The following is a 15,111-nucleotide window of genomic DNA, read 5'->3' on the forward strand; positions in this document are numbered from 1 at the left end:
GTTGAACCATTATCATAGACACTTTGGCCCAGCAAAATGGAGAATCACATTTCCCAACTTAAATGAAGATCCGTGATAGTCTTGGGTAGCAAATACCCCTGGGAATCACCTAGCCCCTTGGATCCTTTCTTTGGAGAACTGACCTTGAACTGGCAGAGCCCCTTCTGCCCTTGCTCTTTGTACAGAAAACTGGAAGTGCCTGAGAAGCATTATATTCCTGGGAAAACCCATAGCCAAGTACTGACTTGTGTAGGAGTTTGACAGCCTAGACTTTGCCTCAAAGTGGGACACATCTGAGATGTAATTTATGTTCCAGAGTACTCATGAAATCAGTCTGAGGCTGAGAAATAACTTGAAATTTCTCTCTTACTCATTTCCTTCCCCCTTTTCAGTGCTGCTTCCTCTATTCCCTTACCTGCTTCTCCTGGGAGCACTTCCTTAATAAATTCTGAATATTTATATATGAATCCTTATCTCAGGGTCACCTTCTGGAGAATTCAACCCAAGAGATCATTCAACCATGCCATAAAAACATTTTTTTAAAAGATTTATTTATTTCCTTTGAGGGAGAGAGAGAGAAAGAGAACACACGAGAAGGGAGAGGGTCAGAGGGAGAGGAAGAGGGAGAAGCAGACTCCCTGCTGAGCAGGGAGCCAGATGCAGGACTCCATCCCAGGACCCTGGGATCATGATCTGAGCTGAAGGCAGATGCTTAACCAATAGAGCCACCCAGGTGCCGCTATGATATAGTACAGACAATATAACCAAAGAAAATAGCAACATTTCTTAAAATATGTAAGCTCCCTTAAGTTTTATTGATTTCCCAATACATCTTCTATAGCCCATAAAGAAAATTTGAGAGGATGGTTGCTTATATTGAAAATCACAAGCTATACTTCCTCCATCTAGTAGATGGCCTGATACTGGAACACAATTCATATTTGCTAAATAAATGATGCCTTATGGTTAAAAGTAGCTTTTATTTAACCTTGTGTTCATCAACTGATTAAACAAGATATCTGACAATGAGTAACAACAGGTGAGGCAGGCTTTTTGGTGCTTATATTACATACAGAAATTCAAAATTAATATTCACATGTAAAACCGGCTAATTTAAAAAGGAACATCTCTACTCACATGAGCATATTGAACATTAAACAGAAATATAAGAATTTCATGTTTGTATCCCCTAAATGCAAACATTAATGTGGTAATAATTTGTTTGAGGTTTATGTTTATTGTCATAATCTTGCTATCATTTCAGTATTTAGTCACTGCTTTTAATATTGCAGTTCTAAGGAAAGCCTTTAGTTTTGAAAGTGCTTTATTGACTGTTGAGCACATTTGACTTCAATTTCAGGATCCTCATACTTCAAATGGAACTTGCCTTAATCCACTGGAAACAATGTGGAGACTTATGGAGCCAATTTAAGAAGTCGAGCACTTTTACTGGAAAAGAGTTGTGTTCTCATATCAACACTAGATAAAAAATGGCTTAGTGTTGATGTAAGAATTTCAGTCATTTGCAGGAGACTTTCCACAATTATTCTTCCCTTACATTTTTTTCAAATATATTAAATATGTGACATCTTTATATCAACACTCGAAAAGCACTAAAACATCTATAATAACAAAATATCACCGAAGTATAGCACCCCCTGAATTTTCACTCAGTCATCACTGTCATAGCATTTTTTTGGTCCAGCTGTTCTGTCTTCCAAGAGTAAAACCATAGCAAGAATGGGTTTAATTCTCAGCAACAAGTAAAAGCGTTTCTAAGCATCACAGTAAAAGCGGTTCTAAGAGGGAAGTTTATAGCAACACACGCCTATCTCAAAAAGCAAGAAAAGTCTCAAACAAGCAACTTAAACTTGCACTTAAAGGAATTAGAAAAAGAACAACAAACAAAACCTAAAACTAGCAGAAGGAAGGAAACAATAAAGATAAGAGCAGAAATAAATGATATAGAAACTAAAAAAACTTGGGGCACCTGGGTGGCTCAGTCGGTTAAGTGTCTGCCTTCGGCTCAGGTCATGATCCCAGGGTCCTGGGATCGAGCCCCATACAGGCTCCCTGCTCAGCAGGGAGCCTCCTTCTCCCTCTCCCTCTGCCTGCCACTCCCCTTGCTTCTGTGCTCTCTCTCACATGCTCTCTCTGTCAAATAAAGAAATAAACTCTTAAAAAAAAAAAGAAACTAAAAAAAAAAACACCATAGAACAGATCAATGAAAACAGAATCTGGTTCTTCGAAAAAAATCAATAAAATTGATAAACCTCTAGCCAGATTTATTAAGAAAAAAAGAGAGAGGACTCAAATAAATAAGAGGAGAAATAACAACCAACACCACAGACATATAAACAATCATAAGAGAATTTTATGAAAAATTATATGCCAACAAATTGGACAACCTAGAAGAAATGGGTAAATTCCTAGAAACATGTAAACTACCAAAGCTGAAACTGGAAGAAATAGAAAATTTGAATAGACTGATAACCAGCAAAGAAATGGAGCCAGTAAATCCCAACAAACAAAAGTCCAGGACCAGATGGATTCACAGGCAAATTTTACCAAACATTTAAAGAATTAATACCTATTCCTCTTAAACTACTCCAAAAAATAGAAAAGTTTTCAATTAGCAATAATCGCGCCTTGGATAAACCTCATTGGCTACGATACTGCCACTGCGCAAAGCTACTCCAAAAAATAGAAAAGGAAGGAAAGCTTCCGAATTCATCCTATGAGGGCAGCATTGCCCAGATACCAAAGCCAGATAAAGACACCACAAAAAAGGAGAACTACAGGCCAATATCCCTGATGAACACAGATGCCAAAAATCTCAACAGAATATTAGGAAACCATATTCAACAATACGTTTAAAAAATAATTCACCACAACCAAGTGGGATTTATTCCTGGGTTGTGAGTGTGGTTCAATATTCACAAATCAATCAATGTGATACATCACATCAATAGGAGAAAGGATAAGAACCATATGATCCTTTCAATAGACTCCAGAAAAAGCATTTCACAAAGTACAACATCCACTCATGATAAAAACCCTCAACAAAATAGGTTAGAGGGAACATACCTCCACATAATAAGGGCCATCTATGAAAAACCCGCAGCTAACATCATCCTTAATGGGAAAAAAACTGAGAGATTTCCCCTAAGGTCAGGAACAAGACAAAGATGTCCACTCTCACCACTTTTATTCAACATAGTACCAGAAGTCCTAGCCATAGCAGTCAGATAAGAAAAATAAATAAATAAATAAATAAATAAATAAATAAATGGAATCCAAATCAGTAAGGAAGAAGTAAAACTTTCACTATTTGCAGATGACATGATACTATATATAGAAAACCCTAAAGACTCCACCAAAAAAAAAAAAAAAAAAAAAAGACAAACAAACCCTGCTAGAACTGATAAACAAATTCAGTAAAGTCACAGGATACAAAATCAAGGTACAGAAATCTGCATCTGTATACACCAATAATGAAACACCAGAAAGAGAAATTAAGAAAACAATCCCATTTACAATTGCACCCAAAATAATAAGATATATAAGAACAAACCTAACCAAAGTAGTTAAAGACCTATACTCTAAAACTATAAAACACTAATAAAAGAAATTATGACACAAGAAATGGAGAGACATTCTATGCTCATGGATTGGAAGAACAAATATTGTTAAAATGTCTATACTACCCAAAGTAATCTGCACATTGAATGCAATCTCTATCAAAATACCAACAGCATTTTTCACAGAACTAAAACAACCAATACTAAAATTTATATGGAACCACAAAAGACCCTGAATAGCCAAAGCTATCTTAAAAAAGAAAAGCAAAGCTAGAAGTATCGCAATTCCAGACTTCAAGTTGTATTACTAAGCTGTAGTAATCAAAACAGTGTGGTACTGGCACAAAAATAGACACAGAGATCGATGGAACAGAATGGAAAACTCAGAAATAAACTACAATTATATGGTCAATTAATCTTCAACATAGCAAGAAAGAACATCCCCAGTAGGAAAAAGACAGTCTCTTCAACAAATGGTGTTGAAAAACTAGACGGCAACATGTAAAAGAATGAAACTGGACACTTTCTTACACCATACACAAAAATAAATTCAAATGAATTAAAGACCTAAATGTGAGACCCGAAACCATAACTATCCTAGAGGAGAACACAGGCAGTAACTTCTTTAACATCAGCCATGCAACTTCTTTTAAGATATGTCTCTCGAGGCAAGGGAAACAAAAGCAAAAATAAACTATTGAGTCTACATCAAAATAAAAAGCTTCAACACAGAAAAAAATTGAAAGAAACAATCAACAAAACTAAAAGACAACCTATGGAATGGGAGAAGATGTTTGCAAAGGACAAAGGATATCTGATAAAGGGTTAGCATCCAAAATATATAAAGAACTTATCAAACCTAACACGCAAAAAACAAATAATCCAATTAAAAAATGGGCAGAAGACATGAACAGACATTCTCCAAAGAAGATGTCCAGATGGCCAACAGACACATGAAAAGATGCTCATCATCACTTATCATCGTGGAAATGCAAATCAAAACTACAATGGGATATCACCTCATACCTCTCAGAATGGCTAAAATCAACACAAGAAACAACAGGTGTTGATGAGATGTGGAGAAAGGGAAACCCTCTTGCACTGTTAGTGGGAATGCAAACTGGTGCAGCCAATGTGGAAAATAGTATGGAGGGTCCTCAGAAAGTTAAAAATAGAACTACCTTATGATCCAACAATCACACTACTGGGTATTTACCCAAAGAATATAAAAACACCAATTCAAAGGGATACACGCACCTCGGTGTTTATAGCAGCATTATTTACAACAGCTAAGATATGGAAGCAGCCCAACTGTCCATCAGCTGACGAATGGATACAGAAGATGTAGTGTCTGTGTGTGTGTGTGTGTGTGTGTGTGTGTGTGTGTATGTATGTATATATACTATTCAGCCATTAAAAAAAAGAATGAAATCTTGCCATTTACAATGACATGGATGCAGCTAGAGAGTATAAGCTAAACAGAATAAGCCAGTCAGAGTAAGACAAATACCATATGATTTTACTCATATGTGGAATTTAAGAAACAAAACAAACACACACAAAAAAAAGAGAGAGAGAGAGAAAGAGACAAAGCAAGAAACAGATTCTTAATTATAGAAAACAATCTGATGGTTACCAGAAGGGGGTGGGGGTGGGGGAGATGGGTTAAATAGGTGATGGGGATTGAGGAGTGCACTAGATGATATATGAAACTGAAACTAATATATATACTAATATATTGTACACTTGACACTAATATAACACTGTAGGTTAACTAACTGGAATGAAAAATAACTTTAAAAAATTCAGCATCAGATAAAGCTTCATAGAACAAAAAACAATGAAAAAAGCTGATTTAATATGAGACAGGCTACCATAGCAAGAAGGTCTGGATAGTCGGTCTCAGGGCATCCGAATAACAGAATAACTGTCAGCATGTAGTGGACATATCTGGCTTCATGCAGAACTATGTCATTTCTTTTCTTTTTTTTTTTTTAATGTTTTATTTATTTATTCATGAGAGTCAGAGAGAGAGAGAGAGAGAGAGGCAGAGGCAGAGGGAGAAGCAGGCTCCCCGCCTAGCAGGGAGCCCGATGCGGGACTCGATCCCAGGACCCTGGGATCATGACCTGAGCCGAAGGCAGACGCTTAACCATCTGAGCTACCCAGGCGCCCCAGAACTATGTCATTTCGTGAAGACCCTTCCAATTGCATGAGCTTGTGATTATTCATGGAGGAAATTCTTTTGTATCATTTACAAAAAGTTTGACCTCTACAACTTCAGCTTTATGGAAAAAGTGAGACAAAACTATTTTCCAGGCAATGATTTAAGAGGGAAAAATATTTACGAGGTACTAGATTGTGATGTCTTGCAATGTAAGGTGCAATAAAACAAATGAGTTTTTTCTTCATCCAAGAGGTAGTTTTCATTGATTCAGATTTTAAAATATATAGTTAAGTACATATGTACATTACTGAAGTATTTGAAGGGAGAGTTAACATTTTAATAGTACATGTGATTAATGATGTCTTGCATGAAGTCAAAGCAAGAAAAGTCAGTGCGAATGACCTCTGAATTGAAAAAAAATGCAGGCTGAAATGTCTTCAGTAATTATTTTGGCTGCATAAAGTCTGAAGCAATGAGAGAGGTTTCAAAGTTCTTTTATAGAACCCATAGGACTTAATATATCATAAGCAATAAAGTCTGGGGAAGAATTATGGCTACTTATTTAGATTAAAGTATGACAACTAGTAATAACATTATTCTAGTTGTAGTCATCATGCACAGCCCACCCTTGCCAAATTCGCGAAGCAATGAAAAACGAAAACAAAAACTTTTTCTTGAGTTATTCTAGTAATTTTGAACAGCTGCAACTAGTCTGTGAGAGCATAATCTTGCCAAAGATATTTTGTCATGCCCTTTATTTATCATCGAGTCAAATATTCCTTATATTTCAATACCAGTTAATCTTCTTTCTTATTTCTCAGAAATATGAATGCAACTAGCCAGGCCAAAGATGGTGTCAAGCTTTTCATACTGTCTCTTATTCATTAATCATACATATGAAACACCTAAGATATTTAACTAGTTAAGATCAACACTTAGGTTGAAGTCCTGGCATGGTTCATTGCCACAGGGATGAAATGTAGAGCACCCCAGGGACTAAGCATTTCTCCCAGTGTGTGAACGCCCACTGTAGCATTCTTTGGGGTTTTGATGTTTGTTCAAATATAAGCGAGTAAGTTGTGAATTTTAGCTCATCTGTGTCCTTAGCCAGTTTCCTTTGCCCTACATCCCTCTCTTCTACTTAGAGATTCACCCTAGCTGACTCTTCCAACTCTAGTCTGAGGAGTGCCCTCTGTTGCCCTGGCTGCGCACCAAATTTACCCAGGAAAGGCCAAAACAAATAGCACCATTGCGAGACGTTACAAAATGGCTGTCACTTTGCCAGAAGCTCCAGCAGACTCACAGGCCCTCAGGGGGTCTCTGGGGATGAGTTGTGTCTAACACTCAAGTCTCCAGACTTTCTGAAACTCTGCTGCCCAGGGATCAATGCTTTTCTTATAGGTAGAAGGTGAAGATAATTTCAGGATGACTCTTCTGACTCATGTACAGAGCTAGCCCATGGCCTCTGAGTAGAAGAAAGGTAAAGACAATGTCCTTTCAAGTGGAGATGGGTAGGTAAATGGCTGCCTGGTCACACCAGGAAAGCAAAAGCACTTCAAACTCACTGGGTTATGCCTGCCCAATAAGACCCATTATACAGTATTTTTGAGTAATGTTACTAATCTAACAATGGACAACCGCTGGAAGACTTTGAGAAGAGAAAGTGTGTTTTTAAAAGGTTATTCTGGCTGCCCTGCTGAATATAGACTGAAGAGGACAAGAATGAGAGGGACGAGATGAGTCCAGAGTCCACCGTAGTGGTATGGGTAAGAGAGGATGATGGCTTGGTTTAAGGTGCTGTTGTGTGGGCAATGTCTACAAGAAAACAGTGTTCCATTTTAGAAGAATTTTATCTGAGGACCTTTTTTGTGGAAATAATCACAAAGCATAGCTGATTACAAAGGCCACTTCTAGTACCCTAAAATATAACTATGTCATCTATATGTAGTAGTGTGCCCTTAGCCAACCTCTCTGTGTTTCAACTTCCTCTTCCATAAAATGGGTTAATCATACTACTTACCTCATGAGATTGTTTTGAGAATTAAGAGCATTAATATACATAAATCTCTTAGAACAAAGTTTTGCACATAGAAAGTACAAATAAATACAGCTATTATTAATTTTCTATTCTCTATACTACAGAGTGACAAGTGGGAGGGCATAGATAAAAGTCTTTCAAAATTTGCACAAAATCATTACATTTTACATTATAATGTAAAAAAAGGATAAGAAGACAACCTTGCTTTACCACATTGATAAATATTATCTGATCTCTTATGAACTAATCTTTGTATTTACTGACTCTGACCTTGCAGACTGTCACTATTGAACAAAATTCAGTTTAGGTATGGCTAATTCCTGTCCTCATTATCAAAACACAGAAGAAGTCTTCAAAAGACTAACAGTTCTCCTTGCAGGGAGAAGTGAGGATATTTCTTCTCTTCTTGTGCCCTAAGGAATGACAGTGCCCATGTCTCCTCCATGGCTCCAGCTCTTGCTGGTAGCACCCCCAGCCCTTGTCCCCAGCAATCACTGCTCATTATGGTCCTAGCTCCACCCTCAGTCCAGCTTCTGGTTTCTGGTAACCACATATTCATCTGTTGTCCCTTCAGACTAAGAGTGATTAGAGCTTCTCTGGGTTGCCTTAACTGACCCTTGTTTAGCTTCTCTGTTTTCCATCACTTGGGTGATCAATTCCCTGTATTAATTCCCTCCATCTGAAAGATGGAGGGAGGCTTCTGTTTTTCCAGCTACATGCTGAATGATAGAATGTTCATGGAGGTGATTAAGTAGAACACATTGGCAAAGATCAAATCCCACTACGCACAGAATTACATAAACTTTTGGAGGCAGGAAATTTGCTACCATGAGCTTTCAAAATAATTTTAAATGATGTTTAAAGTTTTGTTATAAAGATATGGCTGCTGGGGTGCCTGGCTGGCTCAGTCGGTGGAGCATGAGACTCTTAATCTCAGGGTTGTGAGTTCAAGCCCCCCATCAGGTGTAGAAATTACTTAAAAAATAAAATCTTTGGGGTGTCTGGGTGGCTCAGTCAGTTAAGCATCTTCCTTTGGCTCAGGTCATGATCCCAGGTCCTGGGATTGAGCTCTGCATCAGGCTCCCTACTCAGCAGAGAGCCTGCTTCTCCCTCTCCCTCTGCTGCTCCCTCTGCTTGTGCTCTCTCTCTCTCTGTCAAATAAATAAATAAAATCTTTGGAAAAAAAAAAGACATGGCTGCTTTTTTTTAGAAAAACACAGAAATGTCAAATAAAAACATACTTATTAATTACTATTAATATACCTCTCCTATATTTACTGTGCATTTTACAGTCATATTTGGGGTCGGTGCCAGGGAGAAGTAGTATTTACATTTAACCAACTAAATTATGGCTTGTTAGATCTGAGCTATTTAAGATAGCATAGATACAAATTTAACATTAATTATATGATACCAAAGCTTGAAAGAGGTGGGAAGGAGAGAAATGAGGATCTATTAATCAAGAATCATTTAACCCCCTCTTCTGCTGAATGAAACTAGCAGGACACAGTGGCAGTTACAACAGAGGAACAAGTAGTCTTTGTAATCCAGGGGCTTTCTGCTAGCACGGAACAAGAAAACACAGAAGGAAACTTCCAACTTCATATTTTACCTTAATTCCTAAATAATTTCTCTTCAAAGACATATTCTTGAGCTTTCTCTTTTTATCCATGAACACTCTACATCACATATAATACGAGGATGTTGTTCACACGACTTCAGTTTAATCTTACAAATTAATTATATTCTTCATGGTAATTGATATATTCCAAAGATCTCAAAAAATATATATAAATTAAATGTTCGAGAATCACTCAAGTTGAAAGAACTTACTTCTAAAAATATAAAATATTCTAGAATTTGAGGGAATGTAAAGAATTTATTGCATTGATCATTTAGTGAACCAAGAAAGTCTGTATGCCAACCAAGAATCATTATGAATTCATCTATAAAAATCCTCATTAAAATGCATTCCTTAATTTCTCTTCATTACTTGCTTTCTTGTTAATGGCTATTCTATCACCTTAGGATTCCAGGAAGAGGTCAAATAGCAAATGGGGGTCTTGCCCTCAAAGGGAAGAACTTCCTTAATTTTACAAAGGCTACAGACAGCCTGCCTTCTGTGCTGGAGGTCAGAGAAGAGTGAAGCAAACTCACTCTCCTGTTTGTAAGGCAGAGCTGAGTTGGCAGCTCCTCTCTTAATGACTGAATTCCAAGGCCAAAGAACTCAACAACTTCTTGTTGTACTAGCCTTGGTCCCATGGAGCACAATTTGGAGTGTTCCATTTTTTAAAAGATTTAAAATAATAATATGTTTTACAACTTTCTACTACAGTAGTTTAAAGTCAGAATATGTTATCAAAGAGAGGATGTGGAGAAAGGGGAACACTCTTACATTGTTGCTGGGAATGCAAGCTGGTACAGCCACTCAGAAAAACGGTATGGAGGTTCCTCAAGAAATTAAAAATAGAGCTACCCTACGACCCAGCAATTTCACTACTAGGTATTTACCCCAAAGATACACAGATGTAGTGATCCAAAGGGGCACCTGCACCCCAATGTTCATAGCAGCAATGTCCACAATAGCCAAACTGTGGAAAGAGCTGAGATGTCCATCAACAGATGAATGGATAAAGATGTGGTGTATATACATATATACACACACACACACACACACACACACACACACACACACAATGGAATATTACTCAGTCATCAGAAAGGATGAATACTTACTATTTACATTGATGTGGATAGAATTGGAGGTTATTATGCTGAGCAAAATAAGTCAATCAGAGAAAGACAATTATCATAAGGTTTCACTCATGTGTGGAACATAAGAAACAGGGCAGAGGACCATAGGGGAAGGGAGGGAAAACAGAATGGGAAGTCATCAGAGAGGGAGAAAAACAATGAGAGACTTAACTATAGGAAACAAACTGAGGGTTGCTGGAGGGGAGGTGGGTGGGAGGATGGGGTAATTGGGTGATGGGCTTTTTAAGAGGGCTTGTGATGTAATGAGCACTGGGTTTATATGAAACTGATAAATTATTAAACACTACATCTGAAACTAATGATATACTATATGTTGGCTAATTGTATTTAAATAAAAAAGCGGGGGGGCTTGGTGGCTCAGTCTGTTAAGTTTCTGCCTTCAGCTCAGGTCATGATCTCAGGATCCTGGGATCTAGCCCCACATTGGGCTCCTTGCTCAGTGAGGAGTCTACTTCTCCCTCTCCCTCTGCCTCTCTGCCTAGCTGGTCTCTCTCGCTCAAATAAATAAAATCTTAAAAAAAAATTAAAATTAAAAAAATAAAAGAATATATTATCAAAGGTCATCTCAGTTTGATGTTGACAATAAATTATCAAAAAGTATTACAAAATTATGAACCAACCAGCATAATCATATTTTCTACTGGAAAGCTCTTTTTCTTTTTATCTCTTGCTGCTTCTTTCCTTCTCTTTCTCTTCTTCTCCTTTCTCCCTTTCATTTCACTCCTCCTCCTTTCTGCCCTCCTCTCCCTTCATATTTCTTTATTTCACATAAAACCTGGTCCCTAACACTCCCTCAAGTTCCAGCCCCATTCCTGACACCTAATTATTTCCTTCTCCACAAAATATCTTAAAATTTTATCTGTACTCACTTCCTAGCTCTTTAAACCATTTGAAATCAAGATTTCACCACCACATTTTAAAATTTAAATTGTTATTTGTGAAAGTTATGGACACTATCCCAGTGTCACCAGCAATTGACAAAATCAACAATGACAATGTTAGAGTATCATTGAGAAAAGTCACCAGCTATTGGAAATCAATTGTGATGTGCCATATCCCAAATGTAATCTATACACTATACTCAGACTATAATCAGGTCTTGTATTCATATAACAAAGTTTCTGCAGATATCAGAATAACTCAAATCAAACCAACTTTGAGTGATAGACTAGTCAGGGCCACAGGCATACTAGGGGTGAGACCTGAGTGTCCCTTAAAAGAAATTAATATTGCTGTTATCAATCATGGGAAGTGAGGAAATGAAGCCTGGGGGAAGGATGCCTTACAGTGGGGTGAGGAAACAAATATTTAGTCTTTCTCTAGGGCTGGCGGTCAATGTGGACTCTTAGCCACAGTGAGCTGTGGAAATTCTGGTGGTGGGGGTGAACCGCCCGGGTCATGTGACAGCCAAGAAAATAAAGCTGGAAGCCAGTGGGCCTGGGCCTAGAATAGTTGTAAATATTCTCTGTGTTTTCCTTCCATTGTATCATTCCCTCCTCTTTCGCTGTTTTTTTTTTTTTAAAGGCATACCCTCATCTTATTTGCGCAATGAGTAATTAGAAAAAGTTCTGTGTCTCAGTCTGGACTGAAAAGGTAGCGAATACAGCATTTCCTCCCCCAAGTCTGGAATGGCAGAATGGCAGTATCAGCAAGAGCAGAGGCAGCAGCTCAGGGGGGAAATGAGGAGGCCTAGCAGAACCATATGGAGGTGGCCTTGTTTCTACAGACCCCTGAGGCAATAAACAGAAACTCAGGAAGAGCAGAGGGTGCTGGTTCCTGACAGAATCAGTGGGAGCTCAAATCAGTGTGGTGTGGATTGCATTTATGTCTATATCAAATTTAAAGACGATTAAAACTAATTCATAGGAAACTCAGGCAACAGAAAACTATACAGTGAGTTTTATGGATTTTAATCCAACATAGTAAACATTCGTTCAGTGTTATAGACTGTGCTTTTGAGAAATTTACAATCCACACTAAAAATTCCAAATAAAGGGGCACCTGGGTGGCTCAGTCGTTGGGCGTCTGCCTTCGGCTCAGGTCATGGTCCCAGGGTCCTGGGATCGAGCCCCGCATCAAGCCCTGCATTGGGCTCCCTGCTCAGCGGGAAGCCTGCTTCTCCCTCTCCCACTCCCCCTGTTTGTTTTCCCCCTCTCGCTGTGTCTCTCTCTCTGTCAAATAAATAAAATCTTTAAAAAAAAATTCCAAATAAAAGAGGAAATAATAAAGGCCTACAAGTAGCTCAGAATTTAATGGGCATACAGAAGGAAGAAAATTTTATTTCTGAGCTGGGGATTGAGGTAAGGTTTAATGTGTATCATGACAGGGCCGGTGATGATATAATCCAAAGAAGAATCCAGGCGACACAATATAGGTGTGAAACACACTTCCATCATGCACCAGTTGGAAATTGTGCTCAGGTATAAACAACCGAAAACCCAATGTATAAGTTAACTGAATTAAACGTTCATCTTTTTACCCAACAAGAATTTCCGGACAGGTGTCAGTGCAGTGGCTCTCAGACCGTCAACATCCCAGGCTCTTTCATCTTTCTGCTCTACCTTCCTTAGTGTTCCAGTGTTCCATCTCAGCCGGCTTTCTAAAGGATAAGGAGAAAGAATGAGCCATGGAAGAGACAAGAAAATGTTGCCCAAACCCCCAGCAGACTACCATTTAGGTATCCTTGGCTAGAAGTATGTGGAAAGACTTCAGTCCTTAGGGCACCTGGGCTGTTCATTCATTTAAGCATCTGACTCTTGATTTCAGCTCAGGTCATGATCTCAGGGTTCTGATCTCAGGGTCAGGAGACTGAACTCCACATTGGGCTCCTCAGGATTGCCTCTCTCCCTCTGCCTCTGTCCCGCCCCACTCCCCCCGCCCCCGGCCCCTGCTCGCGTGTGCACTCTCACGCTCTCTAAAGAAAAACAAAAAAGGCTTGCTCCATGTTATCAGGAAGATTGAGATATGTACTTTTTGTTTTCTTCTTGTTTTAGCTGATCACACTGTTAATAACCCTTCCAAAAAAATAAAAATCAGGGTTCTGCTACAGAAAAAAAGGAAGAAAGATTATTAAGTTGGTAACTACCCGGATGCGCCAACATCCCACTCATTAACTATGCAGCCTAGGATAAAAATCACTAACATTTCTGTATGGCAGTTTCCTTACCTGTGAAATGGTTATAATAATATCTTCCTAGTATGTGTTTGGGTGGGGATCAGCGACTATGTATTCAGGATGTTCAATGTAGTCCTGACAAGTTAGGAGAGTATGATAAAGTGTGACTGCTGTTACTGTTTGGTTAATTCGTTGGTTGGTTGGTTGGTTAGGAATTGAAGGAGGAGTCAGGTTTCAATAGGTAAATATTGGAAGAATAAAATTTTAGATGAAGGAAACAAGAATGGAAAAACATGGAATTAGAAAAAAAATATGTAAGAAAGTTTAAAGTGTGTTCAGGAAATTTTATATAGTTCAGGAAGACTGTCACCCCTGTGAAAGGGAAAAAGTGAATGGTAACGCTTGAAAGTTAGGTTGCAACTGGGTCATACGCTGAGTGCTGGCAGGTAGTGGGGGGGAACAGGGGTATAAGAGCCAGGTCAAGGGGTATGGATGCCTTGGCAGATAATGTGGAAGCAGTGAAAGTTTCAATGCAGGATTAAGTGCAAGCTGTGCTTCATGCTGACCACTCTGACAGCAGTGCATAAGATATACTTGGGAGCTGGAGGGAAACCAAAGCAAGGAGAAGAGTAAGGAAATTAATTTATATCCAAGCCAAACATAATAAGAGCCTGAAGTGAGACAGCAGCAACAGAATGGAAAAGAGGGACTGATTCCGGAGTCATTTTTAAAGCATTAATTACAGAATTTGGCATCTAACAGAATAGGTCTGGCATCCAACAGAAAGGTCAGGGAAAAGATGGTGCCAAGGTAATGAGCTAAAATTTCAAGCTTAGTGGTGTCATTACCCAGGGTGGAGGGTAGAGAGGAGGCCAGGGAGAAAGAGGACCACGTTTAAAAAAAGTGGAAGGAAAGAATGGAGAGGGAAGTTGAAGGGAGGGGAGAGATGGAAAAATACTGAGAGTAGAAAGATTTAGTCATGTAAAATAAGATGTATAAAAATGGTTATATTGCAAGGGGTTGTTTAATCCATAGAAGGAATTTTCTCAGGCAAATGACTGAATCTGTAGCAGCTAGATGCCTAAGCCGAGTCATGTGCGAATCTGGCTGTGTGGGGAGGCACCGCCCCTGTACACTTTAGAACATCTACTTGCTGTTGCAACGACATTAGCATAGAAATAGTCCAAAAGTACGCAAACAAGTTTCTGAAGGAAATTCCCACTACTTAGTCCTTCACTCTCATTAGGATGCAAAATTATTCCTCTGGAAGTATTTGGGCACAGTTTTCCCTTCCTAGAGGCAGAGGGATGAGTTAATTTACCTCTTTAGGATCCCTTGCAACGTTCAGATCTTGTGATCAAGGGCTCTGGGCTCAGTTTCAGCAGTTAATGGTCACAATGGAAACCCAAGGCGAGAGCAGACGGGGGAATCGCTG

At 38.7% G+C, this 15,111-nt stretch overlaps 1 pseudogene; it reads right to left on the reverse strand.

Annotated features, from left to right (window-relative positions):
• Nucleotides 1–2,561: 2,561 nt before the first annotated feature.
• LOC116638393 lies at nucleotides 2,562–2,693 on the reverse strand (annotated as a pseudogene).
• Between the last annotated feature and the right edge of the window lie 12,418 nt (nucleotides 2,694–15,111).

Source organism: Phoca vitulina, unplaced genomic scaffold (assembly GCF_004348235.1).
Source record: "Phoca vitulina isolate PV1807 unplaced genomic scaffold, GSC_HSeal_1.0 scaffold1, whole genome shotgun sequence".
NCBI lineage: Eukaryota > Metazoa > Chordata > Mammalia > Carnivora > Phocidae > Phoca > Phoca vitulina.